Source organism: Triturus cristatus, chromosome 5_2, assembly GCF_964204655.1.
Source record: "Triturus cristatus chromosome 5_2, aTriCri1.1, whole genome shotgun sequence".
NCBI lineage: Eukaryota > Metazoa > Chordata > Amphibia > Caudata > Salamandridae > Triturus > Triturus cristatus.
In genome coordinates, this window is record NC_140588.1 from 335,353,206 (window position 1) to 335,378,398 (window position 25,193).

Genomic DNA, 25,193 nt, shown 5'->3' on the forward strand with positions numbered 1-25,193 from the left:
TGTAACTAAGGGTATGCCCTAATGTTTGTGAAATAAAATTCTGTTCTTTACAATTTTGCAAATAGAATCTTACTGGAAAAAGAATAATTGAAATCGCAGGCAACAAGAGGTAAGATGCACTAGGCATTTTAACTCTTGCAAATGCTCCAATTCACAAATTTGCACATGTTGAAAAGTTTTTTCCTATGTACAGATCGTATTTTAGGAGTCGTAAAACCTTTTCAAATTCCTAAATTGGTATTCCAATTTGGTTTCTGGAAGGGGCATCTGTTCCACATCCAGAATCAGTATCATATGTATCAGTGGTTTGATACTCGAATCCTGTCACAAAACAAGGGTCCCCTGCCCTTTGTGAATATAAACAAAAATAACTGTTGCCTTAGGGAAAGCAAAAACTGTATTAAAAAAAATGTTGCTTTATTTAAAAATGATCACAGATAAGGTCGTCTCTTGACCCAGCTGTCCACCATCCCTGTGATGGCCTGCAATCGTAGTGAATCATAATTTGCAACCTACATCATTATTATTCAGGAGGTAGATCAGATTGCAACCCACTACAATTCAGAACTTTAAGATCTGAACTTTTTAGTTCATCAGTGGGTTCTTAAAATTCTTTACTGGTTGTAAAAATAACATCATCTCCCTCTTTCTTCCTACGACAAAGCCGACTGTGGAAGATCCTACTCCTGTTTAGAAGATTCCATTCCTGTAATTTAGAGAAACAAGTGTAAGAAGCCCTGAAGCCCCTGTAATTCTGAGCAAGAACAAATACTATTCAACACATGCAGATTACCAGACAAAAAACATTAAAACCCTTAACTTACAGTCAGGCATAGTGTCCATACCAGGGTGGGTCATTACTCGTGTATGCGGGTGGGCTAATCCTCGCCTCCGAGTCATTAATAGAATTAAAAAATTTCAGTCTATGTCAGGCCACGGAAGCGAGAATTAGGCATGTTCAAAGCTTGTCCACCACGAGCGCCACAATGGAGGGGACGGGCTTAAAATAAAACCTTTTAAAGGTGGATTCAGAAGACCAGTCCGCGGCATTTATGATATCCTCCAAGCGGGCTCCAAGGACGAAAGCTTTGAGGCCATTGCGCTTCACGCCGAATGGGCAACCTCTTGGATAACCCATCGAACCCATCTGGCAATAGTCGGGCACGAGACTGCCCTGAAAGGTTTCCGTAACGCGGTCAACAGTTGATTTTCCTCATGGGGTCGAAACTCCCCGGTCACAGTCTCATAGGCCTTAACACAGGGGACCACGCACAACTTGGGGGTCTCCGGAAACGCCGGACAGGAGATCACACGAGATTGAGTCTTGGTTCGTCTAGTCACATGAAAAGTGTCTTTCACTGGAGTGATGGACCTTCCTGAAAGGTCCAGAGCCCTGATATCTGATACCCTCCTGCAGGATATCAAACACAGAAGCATCGCCAATTTGGCTGACAGTTGTTTCTGCAAAAGGTACTTATATCCTGGGCACGTCACAAACAGATTCAGGACCTTGTTGACGTCCCAAAGGATAGAATATCTTGGATCTGGAGGAAGGGATAGTCTAATCCCGCAGATAAGTTTCCTGACCAAAGGATGTACTCCGATAGGAGCACCCGCGACTGGGACATGTCATGCCAAAATCGCCGACCGGAACGTATTGATCAAACAACATGCCAAGCCATCCGTCGCCAGGGAAGCTAAGAAATTGAGGTTGTGTACAACGTCTGCCCCCACGGGATCCAGACATCATCGCAGACACCAACCCATCCATCGAGACCAGGCTGAGCGGTATCGTTTGACTGTACTGTCTGCCCATGCTCGAGCGAGGAGATCCGTTGCTTCTAGCGAAAGGCCCGGGACTTGCCATCTCGCCCGGTAATCCTCCATGCCATAAGTGGAAGATTGTCGTTCAATATCAGGGGATGAGGATTGCCAGCTGGATCGCTTAGGAGAAGAGGCGATGAGTGTAGATGGATTGGAGAAGCCCAAGAAAACTCCATCAGAACTGGACCCAAACTTGCGCTCTCCACACCGGGATAATTGCCACCACATCCGCTTGTTGATGGCACACCAGGGTGGTGAGCCTCATAATCATGGTGAACGGGGTAAAAACACACAGTCCTGCTCCGTCCTCCAATCTTGGAGAAAGGCGTTGGTTGCCACTGCCACTGGGTCCGGTCTCCAGCTGAAGTACCCGGGAAGCTGGTGGTCTAGGAACAAGTCAATCGTGAAAGGAACCCAACACGAGGGGAGGGATTGGCCCATCAGCAGAGATAGTTTCCACAGGCTGGAGTACCAAAGATGACGGGATTGCCAATTTGCTTCCTGATTGGCCGAACCCGGAAGATGTTACACCATCACTGAGATCTGTCGTTCTAGACAGAATTCACAGAAATCCCTGCCTAGATCTGCCAAGGCTTTGGACTGTGTGCCCCCAGGTGATTGATGTAGCGGACTGCCGCTAAATTGTCTATTTTGAGAAGGACGCAGGATTGCACCCAATGTTTGGCCCAGCATTGAACTGCAAACAAGCCTGCCATCAGCTCCAGGCAATTGATATGGCGTAAACGGCATACGCCGCCGGTAGTGAACTCTCCACAACAGGCCCCCCCAGCTGGAACCGCTGGCATCTGATTCGATGATAAGGTCTGAGAACCAAATATGGCGTGCTCGTTCAATGCCTCGATGTGAGAGAGTCACCAGTTCAGCTCCTCTCTGGCGTCCTTGGAAAGAGGAACTCACTGAGCATAGGTCAGCCCGTGATGTAGGTGGGATACTTTGAGGCGTTGGAGCACCCAAAAGTGTAGGTGTCCAGGGAAGATGGCCTGAATGGAGGACAATAAGAGGCCCACCACCCTGGCAATATTGCCTAGGGAGGTGTGAGGTCTTGCCAACATTCTCCTGATCTCGTGTCTGATTTTCGCGATCTTCCTAAATGGAAGGCTGAGCGTGGCACCCACTGAATCGAGGACAAACCTTAAGAATGAATTCATCTAGGAGGGCTCCAGGGTGGATTTCGTTTGGTTGATAACAAAGCCCAGTGACTGGAGACGTTCCACCGCATAGCGCAGCTGGCGGGAAAGGGACTGCGGGGATCGTGCTTTGAACAACATATCGTCCAGTTACACGATCATAAGTAGCCCTGGCGCACTCAGGTGTTTCACCACCGGGTGTAGCACCTTGGTGAAGCACCAAGGTACAGATGAAAGGCCGAAGGGCAGCATGTGAACTCGAAAGTTTGGTGCCGCCACTGGAACTGGAGAAACCGTCGATCTGGTGAAAAAATCGGGACCGTCAAATACGCATGCTTGAGGTCCAGGTGGGGCCATCCAATCGCTGGGGTGGAGGAGATCGCAAAGGAAGTGAATCCCCTCCATTTTGAAGTGGCAGTAAACCACCCATTCGTTAAACTCCCTGAGATTTATGACCGGGTGTTGGCCTCCATCCTCTTTCTGAACTAAAAAAAGATTGCTTAAAAATCCCCTGGGATGAGGGGCGGAGTGGCAGATCGCTCCCTTGGCCAAAAGCTCTCGAACCTCCTGGTCGATCAGGATGGTCTCTTGACCGGATCAATGGAGAGTACGGGGACCCGTAGAACTCCACATGAAACCCCTGCACCGTCTGTAGTACCCAAGCATCTGAGGTGACAGTCTGCCATGTGTCTAAGAATTGAGCTAAGCGACCCCCCCGAGAATAACACGGAGCAATCAAGGCACTAACTGTGGGAGTTGGTGGTTCCTCCACCGCGGGGGCTGTTGCGTTGTCCTCTGCGTAGGGAACGGTCGCTGGTAGGATAGAATCCACCAAAGCATGCGGGGTCCTGCCACTGTCCTCTTTGGGAAGGCTGGCCTCTACCGGAGGCTGTCTGGGGAGAGCGGCCAGCCGAGCGCCCCCTGCCACGGCTAGCCCCAGCGAAAACATGCTCATTTAAAATGTGCTTCATCGTAGACTGAGCTTTGTCCAGAGAATTAAACGTGAACATAAACTTACTAATGTTCTTTGACAAACGGGTCACCAAAGAGACCTCCCTGCGCCACCTGTACCGCCTCTGATGTAGCTAATTTGCCCAGTTTAGGGTCGAGCCTGATGAGTAAAGACCTGCGACTCTCCGTAGAGATGGCGCAGTTGGAGTTTCCTAGAAATATGATTGCTCTTTGAGCCTAGCTGGAAAGGACATCAGGGGGAATAAGGGCTCCAGACGCCTTGGTGTGCTCTCAGCCATGTCGAGAATTTAAACGAAAGGGCCAGTGACGTCTAATAACTTATCTTGGTATGATCGCCATGAACAATCAATGCCCTTCTTAGGGTATTTCATGTACTTAGACAAAAAGGTCACCATACGGGTGTCAATTTCAGGAGTGTCCACCACTTTACCCTCTAATGAGGGTCTAGGGATTTCTACTCTGAGTCTGGAGCGCACCTCCTGATCCAGGGGCTTGCGCAATCTACTTGCCACATACTTAGCCACCTTGTCGCATGGCACCCATTCTGAGAACTGGGGATGTAACAGTTCTTCAGGATCTAGAAGATCGGATTGAGAAGATTGGGGGCTCAGACCCGAGGAGAAATCAGGGGCAGGAAGGGGAGAAGATGGGCACCAGGGTCGTTCATGGTCCAACTCGCCCTCAGATCCCGGTGGGGAGTCATCCAGGGGGGACACATCCGTGACTCAGTCGTTTGCTGGTATGGGGGTGGTTGGGGTTTCAACCGGTGGGGGAGGGGGGTTGGCCCACAGGAACACTGTTGTAGATAAAACGAGGTCCACAACAGCCTTCTTCTTTAAGTTGCTTTATTGAGATACAGAGGAAGTACAAGAGCGGACTCTGAACCATAAGGCAACACAGAACATAGGGAAAGGAACATTCTACAAACCCAGAGAATGCTCAACATGAAAAGAGAACACAGGACATGTACTACACATCTTCTTTCTTTCTAATGAAAAAAAAAACACACCTCAACACACAAAATCTTGCAAATATGCTGGAGCTCTTCTAAATCTTTCAACCCGACTCTGGGCCAAAGGCAATGGTAGTGAAATAGAATCTGGAGCAGGGTGAACACCAGAAGTGCTTGAATCCCCCCACCCACCAACCACATGAGATGCAGGAGACACCGAGCTAGGTTCGTGTGGCAAGGGCGCCAAAAGATAACCACTGTTATCTTCCCCTGAAGAAGACTCACACCTGCTGGCCAGAGACACACCCCTTTCATAAAGAGCCACTCGTCTGAAGTTCCAACACTCCCCATTGTTTAGAATGACACAATGATCCAAAACTTTCTTTACAGTAAAAGGTCCCCTGAACTTAGACAAACCTCTTGCGATTCTACCACTCTTGACCTTAACCAAGTCACCCACCAAGAAAGGACGCCGAGTGAATGAAGAAGCATCAGAAGAGGGATTCTTCTGCAAAGACACCACCCGTTTCATCCAAGCAGGAACTAGTTTGGAACCAGGTGTGCGCCCCCTCATTAGTTGGAAAGGTGACTGTTGACCCTCTACCAAGGGTGTAGTACGATAGGCCCATAACATCTCATTAACCATTTTCCTCACAATAAGACCACAATAAGACCCTCAGAAGAAGCCATTTGAATAATGCCCTTCACCACTCTATTATCCCTTTCACAGATCCCATTACCCTGAGGGTTGTACAAGGACGTACGATGATGAGTAACTCCACAACCCTTAAGGAAAGACTGCATTTCCGAGGAGGTGAGTTGGGTACCATTATCCGTGATTAACACAGACGGAAGACCCTCATCCTTAAACAAATCACCCAAAAATCCAATGGTCCTTTCGGTAGTTATGTTGTTAGTAAATTCCACCACTAACCATTTTGAGTACACATCAACCACCACTATAGCATACCTATCCTTCTCATGTAGTTCACCCATTGGACCAATAAAATCCAAACAAATACTGTGCCATGGTGAACCAGGGTTTTGTATGTGAGTTTGTGAGGTGCTGGAACCTACCTTAAGCCTCTTTTCTCCCTCCTTACAAGTAGAACAACTCACTACCCAGTCCACAACTTGTGAGTCCATACCCGGCCACCAAAAGTTGTCTCTCAACCGACGTTGTGTGAGAGTTTGACCCAAATGGCCCTCATGTGCAAGAGCCAACAGTTTCCTTCTCAAACCACCAGGAGGTACAAACCTTTCTCCCTTGACAATAAGATTATCCGTGATAAGAGAAAGGTCCTCCAAAACTTTTAGGAAAGGACGCACCGAAACTGAAACAGTACTCTCCCTCCTAGAGCCAAGCTTGATAAGCTTAATGACTTCTTGTAACGTGACGTCAGCGGACATTTCACGCTCCCAATCAGCAGCCTGAAAAACTCCCTCACCAACAAATACAGCATCTTCAACAGAAGCAACCGCAATGTCATCCTCAGATGAAGGCGGAGCTCCCACAGTTTTCCAATCTAGCGACAACCTTGAGAGACAATCAGCCTGTGTGTTCCTCCATCCCTGAATGTATTGGACTGTGTATTGGAATTCCTGGAGCTTGGAAGCAAGCCTAGCTAATCTAGCCGAGCCTTTACCCGTCCCCCCCGGAGAGAGAATTTTAATGAGAGGTTTATGGTCAGTTTTGAGCACGAATTTCATGCCCCACAGGTAGGTTCGAAAATGCTCCACTGCCCATGAAGCTGCCAGTGCCTCTCTTTCGATAACTGAGTAATTCTTCTCAGCTTCGGTTAAAGTTTGTGACGCAAAGGCAACAGTACGCTCAGACTGACCAGAGATTTGTGAAAGCATAGCCCCTAGACCGGTGGCACTGGCATCCACCGTCACCACAGAACTCTTCTTAATGTCAAACGGGGTAAGAACTTTTGCCTCACAGATCTCTCTTTTAATAGCTTCAAAGGATTCTTGTACCTCAGTAGACCACACAAAGCTAACACCTCTCTTCAAAAGTGACCTCAAACATGAAGTCTTGTCGGAAAAATTCTTTACAAACTTAGCATAATATTCGATAAGCCCCATAAAGGACCGCAACTGATCTTTGTCCTGAGGTTGGGGAGCAGAGCGAATTGCCCTACACAGATCCTCTTTCGGACTTACACCATTTGCACTAATAGTGTACCCTAAGTAATCTACACGCTCTGACAAGAATTTGCATTTATCTTTGCGCAAAGTCAAACCAGCCACCAAAAGTCTGCCTAGCACTATCTTAAGAGTGACGTTATGTTGCTCCACTGATTGCCCATAGACCAAAATGTCGTCTTGAAAGTAGACAGTATTTCCTACTCCTTCAAGGAGGTCGGAGACCATCCTTTGAAATACACTGGCAGCTGAATTGAGCCCAAAAGGCAAGCGAGTAAATTGAAACGTGCCAAAAGGCGTAATATAGGCAGTTAAATGCTTAGAGTCCTTATGTAGGTTAATTTGGTGGTAAGCACTTCTGAGATCCAACTTAGAAAATACCTTAGCGCCATGCAGAGTAGTGACCAACTCAGATATGTTGGGAAGGGGAAAGGTGTCCGCAACCACACAATCATTCAAAGACCTCAAATCTACACAAAAACGGAGCTTGCCGTCCGATTTTTTTGTGACGACTATGGGAGAAACCCAAGGTGAGGCTTCAACTGGTTCAATTACTCCAGAAGCCAGCATCTCATCAATCATGTTCTTAACCTCTTGTCTGACCACGATTGGGACTCACCTGACTTTGTGTTGTACTGGGATGGAATGCTCCCTCAGAACAATTCGATGAGAATACCCTCTGAGTTGACCTAAGCTTTCCCTAAATACAGAGCTAGCATCCCCCAAAATTTTCTCCAACTCATTATCCTCAATTATCATCACCTGTGGTGAAGCACGGGGGTTAACAATAATTGCTAAGTCATACTGGTGAACCCAACCCAGTATTGCTGGGCCTGACTTAGAAACATAAACTTTTCCCTGTATGTTCCTATAAGAGAAAACAATGTACGCATTAAAGTACCCCAAAATATCAATAGTCTCGCCCTGATATCCACCCGGGGAGATGTCTTTAGGTAAAAGGTTTCTAGTACCCCAGTTGTGCAAGAAAAGCTCATGTGGGATAATAGTGTACCTTGAACCTGTATCCACCATTAAGTGAATTTCTTTACCATCTATGGTGAAAAGCGCCTTAGGCCTGACTTTGCGTTTCTCACTCGACACCAAAGTTGAGTCACCATCAACAACTAGGATTTTGTGGCCTTCTTCATCAAATAATGCACCATCTTCCACAGAGGCAACGGAAGAACGAGGTTTGCTACGGCAAACTCTCGCATAATGACCCACCCGACCACATTTCAAACATTCTTGTTTGGCTGCAAAACAAAACTTAGAGTCTGAAGGATGAACAGTGCTGCCACACCTATTGCACATGCGAGCCATAGGCGACTTCTGTGTAGTGGGATTTTTGATGAAAGGAATTTTTTTGACAAGCTTCTTGTTTTTCACTGCAGCTATATCAACTTGTTCTCCAGAAGAGTAAGTTTGTTCTGAGCATTCTTGACAGGAAATTTCATTGACGTCACCGGAACTCTTCTTTTCTAGTTCTTTCATACACCCCTGAGACTCCTCTACGATTTTAGCTAATTCTATTGCTGTCTGTAGGTTAGGATTTTTCGCTGCCCAAAGACGCTCTTGGATTTTCTTGTTATTGCACTGCACAATAAGTTGATCCCTAATAAGTTCATCCGTCATTCCACCGAACTTGCATTTCACTGACATCTCTCTCAACCTGGCAACAAAGTCATCAATTGACTCCCCTGTTCTCTGACTCTTTGTGTAAAACCTGTATCTGTTCATGACTAAATTTACTTCCTTCGCATATCTTACCTCCAGCCTACAAATAGCCTCTTTGTACTCGTCAGGGACAGGTTGCCCATTTGCTTGTAATGCTTGAGGTAGATAGCGAAAAATGCGTTGACCCTCTTTGCCCAACGAACCTAGTAAGAGTGCTTTTTTCCTTTTTGCGGAATATTCCTGTGCATCTAGAGCATCTAGGTAGTTGTCGAACATCGGGAACCAATCATCCCAAGAAATGCTAGGTTGTCCTGGAAGGGCCAAAAAACTTGGAGGAAGAACTATAGACGGATTTTCGTTTGTCATGACTGTCCGCACTAAGCCCTCTATCAGAAAACAGAGAATTTGGCAGTTTAAATGAACTGAAGTCTGACGGACTCCCCTGTAATGAGAAAGTAAACCAAGAACAATGCGAGAACAGCACAACAGTACCTGAAAAATTCAGTGTAAATCCTCAGCAAACCAGGTCAGTGGAAAATAGAATGGGACACACAACATGTGTCGCTGCTGGGAACGAAACGCTGCCCAAATCCGAGAGAAAAGAGAGTTTCGTAGCTCGGTGGCTGACTGAGAAGGTGTTGTCATGGAAACAGCACTAACCAAAGATGGCCGCCACGTCAATGACGCGGAGACGTGGAAGCGTAATTAGACGCTTGACGACAGCAGTCTAGGAAACTTCTACAGAGACACGGTGTTCCAGGATTCTTGCCGTGAACCACTCTGCATTGAAGATTCCATGATGTCATCAGAGGAGGAGAAACTTCACGAGTAGCGGAGCTCCTGCAGCACCAAATGTCGCTCCTACGCCGATCGTCACAGTGACCAGAACCAGGCTCAAAGGTGAGTTGCGAGTGTTTCGAAGCCACTTTGACTTAGACCATAACTTCTCCTTGTGCGAATCGTTTCCCACAGATTTGGCTCTGCCTCGCCCCTGACGCATAAAAACGGTCCGTGAGTCCACTAGCAAAACAGGAGAGCTTAGGACGCAGGAAAACAAAAGCTCAGTCCCTTTGCATCGGAAAATGTCACCATGCCTTGAGACAATACTGGAGGGCCGTTATTTCGAGGGTGGAGGTGTGAAGATGTTCCGCTCTTGTAGTCGAGACTTCTAAGCACTAGTACCAAGCGTGGGTTGATGGATAAATCGTCGCCAAAATTGTTGTAGATAAAACGAGGTCAAAAAAATCAATTGTAGAGTGGATCACTGGTCCTGGGAAACCAGGGTATTGCATGGACAGTACATTGTACCGTATAAGAAACCCTCATTCACGTTTAGTTGGGATCGAGATTAGCGGTATATCTTGATTCTCCGCTGAATGTGGTCTTCAACGTGATCGCATAATCATTGGGTCAATCCAATGCTTCCTCCACCCGGAGGCTTTAACCACTGGTTGTCACAGTAGTGATCGTGAATCAAAAAGAAGGGTGAGGTGATCGTGATAAAGGAAAAATGTGTATTAAAAATTCTCGTAAAGCCAGTAGATATTTTTATTGGTACTGGGTTCGAGACCAAGATAAAAAAGTATTTTCGTTGTGCACGTATCTGACTGATTATGGTCAAGTGCACTGGTTAAAAACTGTGTCCAAAAAAGGTCGACATGTTTCAGCCCTCGTCAGCCCAAAAGGGTCTAGCGGGCTTTCTTCAGGACCTGGTGCAGAACGGAGACCCGTGCTATGGGCTCCCTTGTGGATGTGCCGGAAACTTATCCTTTTGAATGCACATTCAATCTTAAACCAATGGATTGAAAAATGTTTGTGGGAGGAAGGAAAGAAAGAAAGAAAAGGAAAAACATAAAATCATTGCGAATTCATTCTGTATGCAATCATAAAATGGCAAAGCTTTGTTTATAGGAGACCCCCAGAGGGGAACCCCTGGTATGGCAAAGTTCGTCCCTCCTTTACTTGTAAGAAGCAGATCTCGTACACAATCCATTTTGTCATATTCCCAAAGCAATGGTATACAATACTCCGACCAACACCTCATTATCACAAACGATGTGTGTGCTCTGTACACCCCTATGCGTCAGTTGAGGCTGAGGGGTTCGAGAGAGTAGCACCTACGAACGTTTGATGAGGGTGGCTGGGATCTCTGTCATCGCTTGGGATCAAATCATTAATCAAAAATAGAGTTTGGCCCCATACAATGGTATACAGTCTATGGATTTGGTTCAGACAGATTAGGCTAGGTGGTATACTCATGTTAACTCTGAACGGAAGCGGCTCTCCAGTGGAAGCGAGAAAATAAACTTGTTGACTAGTGCAGTGCAATTATTTGTTATTGTCAAACGGCTACTAGTCGCGAAAAAGCATAGAAATACACAGGACAGGGTGAAAAAATGCCGTAATTACCTTGTCTCCTTTGTTTCAGGCCACAACGGGTACTCTAGGGGAGTCGCTTCACGCTCTAGTGGTGTTTAAAGAAAGAGTGATGCTTGAAAAGAAAGTTATTTGGGCAATACGTTACGTTTTTGTTCTGTGTTCTCGAATTGGGCTCTCGGCGCTCTCGATCTCCTGCCATTACCTCTTTGGCGTCGGTCTGGGACCTGTGCTGACTCTGCCTCCTAGGACCCGGTGAAGACATTGAATCCGGGTCTGCTGGTTCTTAAATAGGCGGAGTGGTCATAAATATGGAGAAAAGACTTACAGTAGAATTTTGACTAGGAGAAGAAATTCGTTCGTTTACTGATATATCAAATCGAACTCTATTTTCGAAACGCCAATTTATGATCATCTTGTGTAATTTGTAAGTTTACTGACATACAGCTTATGTCACGATAATTCAGTACCTGCTGTACTGAAAGGAGCCGTAAAACTTCTATACAGTTGCCGCATCTTATCATGTGACATTTTTGTGACAGTGGTGAGTGGTGGGGAATTACTCAATTATATGCGATCCTTTCCTTTCAGGCATATCGTGACTCGGTGGGTCGTATGTGCAATTGGCTATTTAAATTGGTCAGTCCCAGTTCGTAGGAATAACGTCTCTGTGTGACAAAGTATTGCGGTCTCTCTACTGTTGTCCCAGGACGAGGTTCTCAGCATTGGTCATGGTGCTGAACTGTAAAGGATCTTGTGAGAGGGGAAATTACATTTAGCCATCTCTCTTCTATGACAAGCTGAAACGTCGGGCTGTGTAGGTCAGTGCCCAATCGATCATGTTCCTTTCTTGATTTGTTGAAAGAAAAGTCAGTTTAGAAAGGTTGCTGGGGTTCCCAATATACTCTGTGTCGATATCAATCATGTATTTCTAAAGCTGAGCCACGGGATATTGTCGTTCAGTCCTCGTCTGTGTGTCTGGAGACGGTACACCCATCTTTGTTCCTTTTCGAACAGTATCTTTTCTGCATTGGAGTTTTTGTAGGCTAGAGTCTCTAAGATTACCCATTGTAGATCATCTACTGTGTGTCCTTGCTCTATGAAGTGACAGCTCATCTTTGTGGTCATTTTCTTGCATCTTACATTGCTTCTGTGTTCTCCCAATCTCATTTTGGCTTTTCTTGTGGTCATGCCAATGTATCTTAAACCGCAAGGGCAGGTAATCATATAGATTACATGCGTAGTATTGCAGTTTGTGTGTGTTCTGATTGTCCATTTCAGGTCGGGTAGTAGTTGCATTGTCTTAGTTGCTTTTGTTAGGTGACATACTGAGCAGGTGCCACAAGGAAAGTGTCCCGTTACGGGTGAGTTGTTCCATGGACCTCGTGGAATTTCATTGATGGTTATCTCTGGAGGTCTCGTGTGGACGAGTAGATCTTTTAAGTTCCTGGTTCTTCTATTCGAGAACCTCGGTTTCGGCCATTTAAGAGATCCAGAGGTCAGGATCTTCCAGTTTTTGTTTATGATTTTCTTGATGTTATTGGAAGCAGTACTGTAGGTACTCACACAAGTGATCAGGTCTGGTGTCGGTTCTTTTGGGATGGTTTCTAGTAGCGCTTCTCTCTGTTGATTTTTGGCCCTCTTACGGCATTTTTCAATGGTCTTAACTGGGTAGTCTCTTGCTTGCAGTTTTTCACTGAGGTCCTTGGCTTGACGTTTGTAGTCTCTCATCTCACTACAGTTACGTCTTAACCTGAGGAATTGCCCATAAGGCAGATTGTCTCTTAATGGGCGTGGGTGGAAACTCTTGTAGGACAAGAGACTGTTCTTGGCGGTTGACTTAAAGAACGTCTTTGTGTGTATTATGTTATTCTTGATGAAGATAGTGACATCAAGAAAGTCCAGACTGTTTGGACTTGCTGTATATGTGAATTTTAACCACATATCTCTAGCGTTCAGCCAATGGTGAAACTCAGTTAGGGAATCTCTATCCCCTTCCCATATAAGGAGCACATCGTCGATGTAGCGTTTCCAAAAAAACTATTCTGTTTCGAAAAGGGTTCGAAATGTCAAAGATATGGTTTGTCTCAAAGTCACTGACATACAGCCCTGCCACACTAGGCGCAAAGGTGCTCCCCATAGATGTTCCGTGGCACTGTTTGTAAGTTGTTTTGTTGTATTGGAAGTGGTTCTCTGTTAGTGCTAATCTGCAGCATTCAAGTACAAAGTGTCGTGGTGTTTTGTGTTCCCATGGTTGGTTAAATAGAAGTGCCTCTAGGGTCTCTAAAGTCTTCTGTTGGGGCAAGCTTGTATATAAGCTTTCAACGTCTAGACCAACCAGAAGCATCCTGTCTTCAGAAAATTGTAGATTCTGGAGAAGTTTCAAAAGGTTTTTTGTATCTTTCAAGTAGGTAGCGGTCTGCTGTACTAATGGTTTTAAGTAGTAATCAGCGAATTGCGATAATGGTTCTAGGATAGACCCTATTCCCGAAACGATAGGGCGGCCTGGAGGTGGTCGTTTTTCCTTATGGATTTTGGGAAGGGAATAGAAGTACGGCATTCGGGGGGATCTGGTCAATAGAAAGTCTGCTTCTGATTTAGAAATCCAGTTATTGGTCTCTGCTTCATCGACCATTAGTGCGATCGTGTTCTGTAGGCGTGGGGTAGGATCTATAGTGATCACTTGATAGAATTTGGTGTCGTTTAGAAGGTCTATGCATTGTTGGTTATAACCTTCTTTACTTAGTAGCACGATACCCCCACCTTTATCTGCTGGTTTGATCACCAGTTCGCTGTTAAGACGTAATGAGTCTAATGCTTTTTGTTCAGCTTTTGAAAAATTGATGAAAGGTTTATTAGCGGCATTTTTGAGATCTTCAACTTCCTTCATTACTGCCTGTTCAAAGGCGAGGATCTCCACTGGAACCTGATGGTTCAGTGGGCAAAAATTCGATTTGCGACGAAGTGTAGTGTCTGCATCTTTGGGTGTTTCTTCCTGGTTACTGAAAAAGGCTTTCAGTTTAATTGTTCTGCAGAAATCTGCCATTTCACATTGTAATTTGAATAAATCAAGTGAGGGTGTAGGGACATAGCTGAGGCCTTTGTTGAGGACGTCTTCCTGTTCTTTCGTGAGTGTGATGTCGGTCAAGTTGAAGACAAGGTTGTCGCACTGGTCCCTGGTTTTGCATTCGTCATGCTTCTCGTGTGTACTTGACGTTCTTGGTCGAACCAGGTCACTCCTTTCCGTCTCGTTCTGTTGTTCGGTTGGCCTCTCCCTAAAAAAGGCGGCCTATGTGTATAGCTCTGTCCCATCTCTTGTGGTGTTGGGTTCCCCATAGGAACAGGGGGGATTGGGTAGAAGGCATTTGCCCAGTTTTGAAGGTTCGGGTTAAATGTATTGAAGGGGATGGGATGTGGCTGAGGGCCAAAGTAAGGGTTGAACCAATTGTTTGGTCTCCTCCTGTTCTGGCGTCTGTATTGGCCTCTGTTTCTTCTTGGCGTGTATGATTCATCGCCGCTCCAATCTGATCCATTTGAGGAGCTCATACTCGAGTTGCTTAGGTTGTCCGTTGTGCTGTCCGGGATCTTGTAGTCATCCGCACTATATGGATGCATCCGTTCCATGGAGAATTTTTTAAGGTCTTTCCCTAGTTTCTGAATTTTATTGTTTGTGATGTAATCTTTAGTTTCGATGATCTCCTTGTTGATCTCTTCCAATCGTTTTTTGTAAACTGTCAGTTGTACCATGTTTTTCAATTTGGTCTCGATAACTTGGATTTTGATAGTGAGTTCTTCTGTAAGCCTCGTGGCTGTCTTGATAATCAACACTAGATAGTCTCTTGTGCACTTCCAGGAGATGGAAGACCAGTCTTTTCGAAAGACCAGGTCATTCAGGAAGATGCGTGGGGCATTGTTTACCCAAAGTCCTCTTGGTGCCGCGTTAGCGCGTAGATATTCTGTCATTATTACGCCATGAATAGCTGTTCGTACTTGCTCTTTTTTGATCTCTGAGAGTTCTTCCCAGTCGGTGGTTTGGGCCAAGGTTTGCGTGAGGTCTTTATCTTGCAAGAGTGACGGGAGGGACAGAATTGCGTTGATTTCTTCTGTAGAATAACTTAAGCCTAGATTGTCGGCCATGCTTAAAGTTCACCAGAAGAAGAAGGTATGGTTCGTGACAAGGAAGGACAAGGAAGCTGAGTGGATCTAAGCCCTTCTTTCTCCCTCCTAATTGATTTTTGAATAATTTAGCAGCGTGCAGCTGTGGGAGTTTTTCTCCTTCAATAAACACGAACCATACCTTCTTCTTCTGGTGAACTTTAAGCATGGCCGACAATCTAGGCTTAAGTTATTCTACAGAAGAAATCAACGCAATTCTGTCCCTCCCGTCACTCTTGCAAGATAAAGACCTCACGCAAACCTTGGCCCAAACCACCGACTGGGAAGAACTCTCAGAGATCAAAAAAGAGCAAGTACGAACAGCTATTCATGGCGTAATAATGACAGAATATCTACGCGCTAACGCGGCACCAAGAGGACTTTGGGTAAACAATGCCCCACGCATCTTCCTGAATGACCTGGTCTTTCGAAAAGACTGGTCTTCCATCTCCTGGAAGTGCACAAGAGACTATCTAGTGTTGATTATCAAGACAGCCACGAGGCTTACAGAAGAACTCACTATCAAAATCCAAGTTATCGAGACCAAATTGAAAAACATGGTACAACTGACAGTTTACAAAAAACGATTGGAAGAGATCAACAAGGAGATCATCGAAACTAAAGATTACATCACAAACAATAAAATTCAGAAACTAGGGAAAGACCTTAAAAAATTCTCCATGGAACGGATGCATCCATATAGTGCGGATGACTACAAGATCCCGGACAGCACAACGGACAACCTAAGCAACTCGAGTATGAGCTCCTCAAATGGATCAGATTGGAGCGGCGATGAATCATACACGCCAAGAAGAAACAGAGGCCAATACAGACGCCAGAACAGGAGGAGACCAAACAATTGGTTCAACCCTTACTTTGGCCCTCAGCCACATCCCATCCCCTTCAATACATTTAACCCGAACCTTCAAAACTGGGCAAATGCCTTCTACCCAATCCCCCCTGTTCCTATGGGGAACCCAACACCACAAGAGATGGGACAGAGCTATACACATAGGCCGCCTTTTTTAGGGAGAGGCCAACCGAACAACAGAACGAGACGGAAAGGAGTGACCTGGTTCGACCAAGAACGTCAAGTACACACGAGAAGCATGACGAATGCAAAACCAGGGACCAGTGCGACAACCTTGTCTTCAACTTGACCGACATCACACTCACGAAAGAACAGGAAGACGTCCTCAACAAAGGCCTCAGCTATGTCCCTACACCCTCACTTGATTTATTCAAATTACAATGTGAAATGGCAGATTTCTGCAGAACAATTAAACTGAAAGCCTTTTTCAGTAACCAGGAAGAAACACCCAAAGATGCAGACACTACACTTCGTCGCAAATCGAATTTTTGCCCACTGAACCATCAGGTTCCAGTGGAGATCCTCGCCTTTGAACAGGCAGTAATGAAGGAAGTTGAAGATCTCAAAAATGCCGCTAATAAACCTTTCATCAATTTTTCAAAAGCTGAACAAAAAGCATTAGACTCATTACGTCTTAACAGCGAACTGGTGATCAAACCAGCAGATAAAGGTGGGGGTATCGTGCTACTAAGTAAAGAAGGTTATAACCAACAATGCATAGACCTTCTAAACGACACCAAATTCTATCAAGTGATCACTATAGATCCTACCCCACGCCTACAGAACACGATCGCACTAATGGTCGATGAAGCAGAGACCAATAACTGGATTTCTAAATCAGAAGCAGACTTTCTATTGACCAGATCCCCCCGAATGCCGTACTTCTATTCCCTTCCCAAAATCCATAAGGAAAAACGACCACCTCCAGGCCGCCCTATCGTTTCGGGAATAGGGTCTATCCTAGAACCATTATCGCAATTCGCTGATTACTACTTAAAACCATTAGTACAGCAGACCGCTACCTACTTGAAAGATACAAAAAACCTTTTGAACCTTCTCCAGAATCTACAATTTTCTGAAGACAGGATGCTTCTGGTTGGTCTAGACGTTGAAAGCTTATATACAAGCTTGCCCCAACAGAAGACTTTAGAGACCCTAGAGGCACTTCTATTTAACCAACCATGGGAACACAAAACACCACGACACTTTGTACTTGAATGCTGCAGATTAGCACTAACAGAGAACCACTTCCAATACAACAAAACAACTTACAAACAGTGCCACGGAACATCTATGGGGAGCACCTTTGCGCCTAGTGTGGCAGGGCTGTATGTCAGTGACTTTGAGACAAACCATATCTTTGACATTTCGAACCCTTTTCGAAACAGAATAGTTTTTTGGAAACGCTACATCGACGATGTGCTCCTTATATGGGAAGGGGATAGAGATTCCCTAACTGAGTTTCACCATTGGCTGAACGCTAGAGATATGTGGTTAAAATTCACATATACAGCAAGTCCAAACAGTCTGGACTTTCTTGATGTCACTATCTTCATCAAGAATAACATAATACACACAAAGACGTTCTTTAAGTCAACCGCCAAGAACAGTCTCTTGTCCTACAAGAGTTTCCACCCACGCCCATTAAGAGACAATCTGCCTTATGGGCAATTCCTCAGGTTAAGACGTAACTGTAGTGAGATGAGAGACTACAAACGTCAAGCCAAGGACCTCAGTGAAAAACTGCAAGCAAGAGACTACCCAGTTAAGACCATTGAAAAATGCCGTAAGAGGGCCAAAAATCAACAGAGAGAAGCGCTACTAGAAACCATCCCAACAGAACCGACACCAGACCTGATCACTTGTGTGAGTACCTACAGTACTGCTTCCAATAACATCAAGAAAATCATAAACAAAAACTGGAAGATCCTGACCTCTGGATCTCTTAAATGGCCGAAACCGAGGTTCTCGAATAGAAGAACCAGGAACTTAAAAGATCTACTCGTCCACACGAGACCTCCAGAGATAACCATCAATGAAATTCCACGAGGTCCATGGAACAACTCACCCGTAACGGGACACTTTCCTTGTGGCACCTGCTCAGTATGTCACCTAACAAAAGCAACTAAGACAATGCAACTACTACCCGACCTGAAATGGACAATCAGAACACACACAAACTGCAATACTACGCATGTAATCTATATGATTACCTGCCCTTGCGGTTTAAGATACATTGGCATGACCACAAGAAAAGCCAAAATGAGATTGGGAGAACACAGAAGCAATGTAAGATGCAAGAAAATGACCACAAAGATGAGCTGTCACTTCATAGAGCAAGGACACACAGTAGATGATCTACAATGGGTAATCTTAGAGACTCTAGCCTACAAAAACTCCAATGCAGAAAAGATACTGTTCGAAAAGGAACAAAGATGGGTGTACCGTCTCCAGACACACAGACGAGGACTGAACGACAATATCCCGTGGCTCAGCTTTAGAAATACATGATTGATATCGACACAGAGTATATTGGGAACCCCAGCAACCTTTCTAAACTGACTTTTCTTTCAACAAATCAAGAAAGGAACATGATCGATTGGGCACTGACCTACACAGCCCGACGTTTCAGCTTGTCATAGAAGAGAGATGGCTAAATGTAATTTCCCCTCTCACAAGATCCTTTACAGTTCAGCACCATGACCAATGCTGAGAACCTCGTCCTGGGACAACAGTAGAGAGACCGCAATACTTTGTCACACAGAGACGTTATTCCTACGAACTGGGACTGACCAATTTAAATAGCCAATTGCACATACGACCCACCGAGTCACGATATGCCTGAAAGGAAAGGATCGCATATAATTGAGTAATTCCCCACCACTCACCACTGTCACAAAAATGTCACATGATAAGATGCGGCAACTGTATAGAAGTTTTACGGCTCCTTTCAGTACAGCAGGTACTGAATTATCGTGACATAAGCTGTATGTCAGTAAACTTACAAATTACACAAGATGATCATAAATTGGCGTTTCGAAAATAGAGTTCGATTTGATATATCAGTAAACGAACGAATTTCTTCTCCTAGTCAAAATTCTACTGTAAGTCTTTTCTCCATATTTATGACCACTCCGCCTATTTAAGAACCAGCAGACCCGGATTCAATGTCTTCACCGGGTCCTAGGAGGCAGAGTCAGCACAGGTCCCAGACCGACGCCAAAGAGGTAATGGCAGGAGATCGAGAGCGCCGAGAGCCCAATTCGAGAACACAGAACAAAAACGTAACGTATTGCCCAAATAACTTTCTTTTCAAGCATCACTCTTTCTTTAAACACCACTAGAGCGTGAAGCGACTCCCCTAGAGTACCCGTTGTGGCCTGAAACAAAGGAGACAAGGTAATTACGGCATTTTTTCACCCTGTCCTGTGTATTTCTATGCTTTTTCGCGACTAGTAGCCGTTTGACAATAACAAATAATTGCACTGCACTAGTCAACAAGTTTATTTTCTCGCTTCCACTGGAGAGCCGCTTCCGTTCAGAGTTAACATGAGTATACCACCTAGCCTAATCTGTCTGAACCAAATCCATAGACTGTATACCATTGTATGGGGCCAAACTCTATTTTTGATTAATGATTTGATCCCAAGCGATGACAGAGATCCCAGCCACCCTCATCAAACGTTCGTAGGTGCTACTCTCTCGAACCCCTCAGCCTCAACTGACGCATAGGGGTGTACAGAGCACACACATCGTTTGTGATAATGAGGTGTTGGTCGGAGTATTGTATACCATTGCTTTGGGAATATGACAAAATGGATTGTGTACGAGATCTGCTTCTTACAAGTAAAGGAGGGACGAACTTTGCCATACCAGGGGTTCCCCACTGGGGGTCTCCTATAAACAAAGCTTTGCCATTTTATGATTGCATACAGAATGAATTCGCAATGATTTTATGTTTTTCCTTTTCTTTCTTTCTTTCCTTCCTCCCACAAACATTTTTCAATCCATTGGTTTAAGATTGAATGTGCATTCAAAAGGATAAGTTTCCGGCACATCCACAAGGGAGCCCATAGCACGGGTCTCCGTTCTGCACCAGGTCCTGAAGAAAGCCCGCTAGACCCTTTTGGGCTGACGAGGGCTGAAACATGTCGACCTTTTTTGGACACAGTTTTTAACCAGTGCACTTGACCATAATCAGTCAGATACGTGCACAACGAAAATACTTTTTTATCTTGGTCTCGAACCCAGTACCAATAAAAATATCTACTGGCTTTACGAGAATTTTTAATACACATTTTTCCTTTATCACGATCACCTCACCCTTCTTTTTGATTCACGATCACTACTGTGACAACCAGTGGTTAAAGCCTCCGGGTGGAGGAAGCATTGGATTGACCCAATGATTATGCGATCACGTTGAAGACCACATTCAGCGGAGAATCAAGATATACCGCTAATCTCGATCCCAACTAAACGTGAATGAGGGTTTCTTATACGGTACAATGTACTGTCCATGCAATACCCTGGTTTCCCAGGACCAGTGATCCACTCTACAATTGATTTTTTTGATATTGAGACAAGGAAGCTGAGTGGATCTAAGCCCTTCTTTCTCCCTCCTAATTGATTTTTGGATAAAACGAGGTCCACAACAGCCTTCTTCTTTAAGTTGCTTTATTGAGATACAGAGGAAGTACAAGAGCGGACTCTCCACAGCAGAAGCCAACCGCAACTGCCAAAGAAGAGAACCCTGAACCATAAGGCAACACAGAATATAGGGAAAGGAACATTCTACAAACCCAGAGAATGCTCAACATGAAAAGAGAACACAGGACATGTACTACAAACACCTTCTTCAACCTATCAAACGCGTCCAGATCCACCTCATCGGGATGGGAGTGTTGGTGCGGCTTCTTGGGGGAGGGGCAACCTCCGGAGGTTTGGGGGCTGAAGGCCCAGGAGCGTCTTCTCTCAAGGCGAGTGGTTAAAGGCAGCGTTGTGCCAGGTCCATCAATCTCTTCTCCAGAGGTGCACCCCTGTGTCAGTAGGGCGGAGGAAATCAGTAATTGAAAAATATGGGCTCCGGCGTGTGGGCCCACTCACCAGGAGAGAGGCACTCAAATCGGGCAGACTGTGCCCTGCCGATCTCTGGAGGTAGACACGTCTCACGTCTTTATCTAAGTCAGCCTGGGCACCTGCCAAGAAAACAAGGGTCGCTGGCTCTGAACCTACCCTGTGGGTGTTCAGCTCCAGGCTGGTCGGGGGCTCGGGATGCAGCACCTTAACGCGTTGGCGGAGGAACTCAGAACAGTTTTGAAACTGACGCGCTATCCACTCTGCGCTCGCATCAGAAACAGTGAAGAGGCACGCCCTCTTGCAGTTTGCGGACCGCCGTGCACTCCGGCCCCCTACAGTCACTCGCTGACGTGGCCACGGAGAAGCGACAGAGTGTACCGTGGCCGCCACAAAAAAACCTAGAATAGAAGGCACAACATCGCAATATACAATCAATAACTTGAGGAGCAACTATGAAAAATACCGCGATCTATAATCGAGCAACAATTGAGAGTAATAATAATAACGAGTGCAAGGAAAAATTATAAGAAGGGAAGCCAAGTCCCCATTCTTATCTGGAGGCTGCAGCAGCGAAGAAAGAGGAAGTCCACCCGAGGGCGATGACAGTTATGGCAGCTAGAGGTCCCTGATTGGACGGACTGGATGCTTCCAGAAGTTTCTTGTTATCTGGACTCCGGGAATTGTAGTCCATTGTAGAAGATTTGTTGTTTTAACATGGCTGCTGTGAAATAAAAGAAGAAAGAATAGCCTAATCCTCACCTCTGTGGCCTGACATAGAATTACCATGGACAATAAGTAAACAGCGCCTTGACTGCATGTTATTGCTAACTTTTGGAGAGTCAAAAGGGATATCTTAAGTTATTCAGTTGTAATAAATGCTGCCTGATATGTGTGTACCGTTTTTTTTTACAGTACTGTACAGATAAAAGGCCCTATAAGGTACTCATTCAACGTTCTTTTTTTTGCTTTGCCTGAACTCAGTCCTCACAGGCACTGGGCCTGTAAAGCATGGGTTCCAGCCCAAAGAACCAAGAGATAGTTGAACCTTAAATACAGTCTGCGCTGTTTGGTTCCAGATTATCAACAGTGCGTGCAGTAAACCTTTAAATAGATCAGCATAAAGGGGCCGATTCACAGAACTAACTTAAGACAAAATCCTAAAACTTACTACTTTTGGTATTCACAGAAGTTAGGATTTTGTCTTCAGTTTGTCTAAAGACAAACTTAAGACAGACTTAAGACAAAACTTAAGTCTGTCTTAAGTCTGTCTTAAGTTTGTCTTAAGACAAACTTAAGACAAAATCCTAACTTCTGTGAATACCAAAAGTAGTAAGTTTAGGATTTTGTCTTAAGTTAGTTCTGTGAATCAGGCCCAAAGAGTTGTGCAAAGTGTGTCTTTAGCATGCCTATGAATTATTGTATGTGAAGCAATTAATGCAAATGTTTCACATAAACATTAAAAATGAATTGAAGACATGAGGTCTGGGAAACCCCACGAAAAAGTGTTCATCATTTTGAGTAAAAAATATCCAAAGCCCTGCAAAATTCATTCGACCTAAAAGAAACAAATCAAATTAATTTCTGTTCTGTGCTGACATTCACCCACTTCTTCCAGTGGGTCCAGTAGAAGTGCGTTATTCAGATGTCTAAATCCATCAACAAATCCAGGAGAATTAGAATTGCCCCCACTCCCTGAGAAAGTGTTTGATATAATAAGTTCTGAAGGTCAAACAAGGATGCCCCCATGAAACTGGTTTCTGATTGAAGATCACCTAAAATGTCAGGAAATTTGGGATGAGTCTGCACCTGGATCTACACCACCCTCTATATCGCCATAAACAGGAAAGTAATATTGGTTCTCAGTACATAACTAGAAAACAACTTCACATCTAGAGAACCCTACCTTGGACAAGGCCAGATCAGTCCCTGTTGAGCAATCCAGGAGCTAATGGTCATTGGTCTATGTTCTAATGTGTTTTACTTATAAAGCCTGACATGCACCAAACATTTCATGCCGCTAAAGCGAAACCACAGGCAAGATCGAAGCTGTGCTTTTAATTAATATACAGATATGGCTCTAGGAGTTTAATAAACTTAACAGGACTGGACTCAGCACGAAGCTAGGCTGGAAGACTATTCCATATTTTTACTACTGCTACTGAAAAAGCTCTATCACCAAACCTCACTGTTCTTTAGTTTTCTGGATATCAGGTAAGTTTGGAAATTGGACATTAATTTACGGATAGGGGAATGCCAAGAAAATAGTTTTGAGAGGAATTCTGGAAATTGAAGATAGAGGGCTCTTTGCAGTATTGCCAGTGATTTAAACAATCTTGTGCTTTATCAGCAGCCCAGGCAGCTGCTAAGTGCCAGGGAAATATGACACTTTTTAAAGATTTTGTAATGATCACTTATTAAAGATTTTGTAATAAGCCACTCACCTGAAATCTGATTGAATTGCATTTGATGTATTATGGTGTTGAGTGAGTACAGATAAAATGCATTCCAGTAATCCAAGAACATTCGTAATGGGGATGTAAAATTGATCTTCAAAAGAAAGAGGATTTTTTAAGACCACCAGCTATCAGGTTTCAGTGAGTTTTTCTGATTGATCTTTTAGTGAGACAAGATTACTAATGCTGGTGCCCAAAGTGCGCACAGATCTTGCAGGACAGGGCAAGAACCCATTTCTAAGGACGAGTCAAAGAACTCAGATAGGCACGGTCTTTCCGAGGTAAGCAGTAATTCTCTTTTGGATTAAGTTTTTTATTTTTTATTTTTATTGTTTTTTTTACATTTATTAACAAACCTCAACAACAAATGCCGTACTTTTAATACCATTAGTGCTTCGACAATTTATGATATACATTGTGCACATTAATCCGCCAACAGACACTTGACAACTGTTTCAGTTTCTGACCGAATTACAATTGAATATACCTCAATGCAGTGATACGTAGTTCTTAGACATTTGGTAACTACCAAACAGCAATGACAATAAACAGACTACTCGCATGGCAATACCTTGTTGTGTCCATTATTGCTGTGATTGAACTGATGTCTGTTATAAGGCGGCACCATCTAGGGACCTACGCCAGTATGTGAACGGGGACCATATGTCTTTGGGGCGGGATCAGGCTGGTATAAGTTCCCAGTAACCTGTCAGCTGTTCTCTACAGTATGTGACATCCTTGGCCCAGGATTTTATGGCCTGTGGCATTGGTTTCCCCCAGTGCATTGCCACACGTCTCTTTGCCAGCAGGAGCAGTAGCGCCGAGAGACATCTCCCTGTGTTCGGTATGTTACGTGAGTATCCCAGCAGCGCCACCAGGGAAATGTGCAGTAGGCTGTTCCCTGTGATGTCCTCTATGTGCCGGAAGACCCCAGCCCAGAAGTTAGCAATAGATCAACATTCCCAAGCCAAGTGAAGAAAATGTGCTTGTGGCACTCCGCAGAGCCAGCATTTTGTATCATTGGAGGGATTAAGTTAAATAAAGTTCCTGGGCATCTACCATCTATTGTACAGTACACAATCTTTTAGACACGAAACAGAAGATGTTATGGATTCGTTCTAGTTTGTCAGCCTGAAAATGAACTGTGTATCAGGAGCGTACATATAGAAACATACAGTGATCTCGTGAAGTGCCAAGGGGCGCATATAGATATTAAACAGATGTGGTAATAAGACGGAACCTTGGTTGAGCTCACAAATGAATAATCTTAGATTTGCTTATTGGAGGGAAAACCACAGATTGATATCTCTCTTCTAGAAAGCAGCTTTGCCATTGTAGAACGATTCATGTGACACCAATACTCAGTGCTTAATTTGAACCATTGGTTGCGGGTGGGCCACCAGCACTTATTTTTGGGGAACAGCACTTATTTTTCCACATCAGACATTTCCCAAGAGTAAAAGAGAGAAAAAAAACAGATCAGTAAGATGGAGGAGGAAGAAGACCGAAAAACCATTAGAAAGGGAGAAAGCAGGAACCTTCAA

The 25,193-nt window shown here is 44.6% G+C and overlaps 1 protein-coding gene across 4 annotated transcripts in view; it reads left to right on the forward strand.

Annotated features, from left to right (window-relative positions):
• Positions 1-25,193, forward strand: part of RNF182 (ring finger protein 182) — a 385,936-nt gene that overhangs the window by 267,888 nt on the left and 92,855 nt on the right. The window contains exon 1 of one of the 4 annotated variants that reach the window (XM_085606601.1): positions 23,822-23,930. The exons of the other annotated variants lie outside the window; for them this stretch is intronic. The gene's annotated coding sequence lies outside the window, so the exon portion shown is untranslated. Of the gene's footprint in view, positions 1-23,821; positions 23,931-25,193 lie in introns of those variants that run through there. 4 annotated transcript variants of the gene reach the window in all.